The following is a 1,609-nucleotide window of genomic DNA, read 5'->3' on the forward strand; positions in this document are numbered from 1 at the left end:
TCTTGTGTTTATCAAAATACGAAAGAAAAAGGTACATTTCATCTTTTCTGATAGCAAATTGGACCGTTGCAGGCTGAGTGAGGAAGTTACTTCACACATGGAGGTGGGGGTACTCCAGGACTGTGGTCTGGAGTGGAATAAATGACTCAGCTTTCATGCTGTCCTGCTGGTGAGACCCAGACTTTGACCAATGCAAGTCCTCAGTGGGCACTAAGAACAGGCTTCCACTCCAGCTGCACACTGACCGAGGTGAAGATTGGGCCCCATACCCCTCATAACCCTGTCTGCTAACCTGAGGTGACCATGTGAGCATGAGTACAAGCACAATACTATGGAATGCAGGTGACCCAAGGACAAGCGAGCCACAAGGTCTCGACTGTGACCATTGATGGCATTTGTTCATCACATCTCTGGATTTCCCAGAGGAACAGCTGATCTGATGATCAGGCATTACTGCACTAGGACTTGTCTCTCGGAGCAGCTATTGCTGAGGTCTCTGGCTAGTGTCGGTTCTACGCATCCACAAGCATGGGGAATATCTTCGCAAACCTATGCAAGAAATGCGCATTTTCATGGTGGGCTTGGATGCTGCAGGAAAGATGATGATTCTTTATGAACTGAAGCTTGGTAAAATTGTGATCACCATTCCTACCATAGGTTTCAATGTGGAGACTATTGAATACAAAAACATCAGCTTCACCATGTGGGATGTGGGTGGTCAGGACAAGATTCGACCAATGTGGCACCACTACTTCCAGAACACCCAAGGCTTGATCTTTGTGGTGGACAGCAATGACATAAAGCATGTGAATAAGGTCCATAAGGAGCTCATGAGGATACTGGCTGAGGGTGAGCTCAGTGACGCTGTCCTCCTCATGTTTGCCAACAAGCAGGTGCTCCCCATGCCATGAATGCAGCTGAAATCACAGACAAGTTGGCGCTGCACTCTCTATGCCACAGGAACTGGTACATTCAGGCCACCTGTGCCACCAGTGGGGACAAGCACTACAAAGGAGTGGACTGGCTCTCCAATAAGCTCCAGAAACAGAAGTGATCCCTTATTATTAATACCTTGCATTAGTGTGGTACATTTGCATTGACAGATAACCAATATTAGTACATTATTATTAATCAAATCCATAGATTCCATTATATTTTTTGCTGTGCATTTCCATGGGTTTTATCAAATCCATAACACCACATAGCCCTCACTCCATGGTATATAGATAATAAATATTATATGTCTATTAAATATTATTATAGAATAGATTTATTATCCTAAAATCACCTGTGCCCTACGTGGCAGTACCAACTCCCCTTCTTTAAACTTTAGGTATTTATTGATCTTTTACCTTTCACTGCTGCTCTAGTGTTCCATTTCATGAATGATATATATTTGCTTTTATTTACATATTTTTAGTACCAGGGATCAAATTAGGCCTATGTCCTTCCCATGCTGCTGAGTTGTCCCCAAGAAATGACATACATTTAGGAATTCAGAATATACACCAAATATTAAATGTCTAGCTATTAATCTAACAATATCTGCACAAGATTTTTTTTAAGGAAAATACGCAATTCTAATGAAAGAAATAAAAAGAACTAAATA

The 1,609-nt window shown here is 42.0% G+C and overlaps 1 pseudogene; it reads left to right on the forward strand.

Moving 5' to 3' along the window:
* The first annotated feature begins 528 nt into the window (after window positions 1-528).
* On the forward strand, window positions 529-1,054 carry LOC101572197 (annotated as a pseudogene).
* The last annotated feature ends 555 nt before the right edge of the window (window positions 1,055-1,609 follow it).

The sequence above is a fragment of the Octodon degus genome, unplaced genomic scaffold (assembly GCF_000260255.1).
Source record: "Octodon degus isolate 3935 unplaced genomic scaffold, OctDeg1.0 scaffold00124, whole genome shotgun sequence".
Classification (NCBI taxonomy): domain Eukaryota; kingdom Metazoa; phylum Chordata; class Mammalia; order Rodentia; family Octodontidae; genus Octodon; species Octodon degus.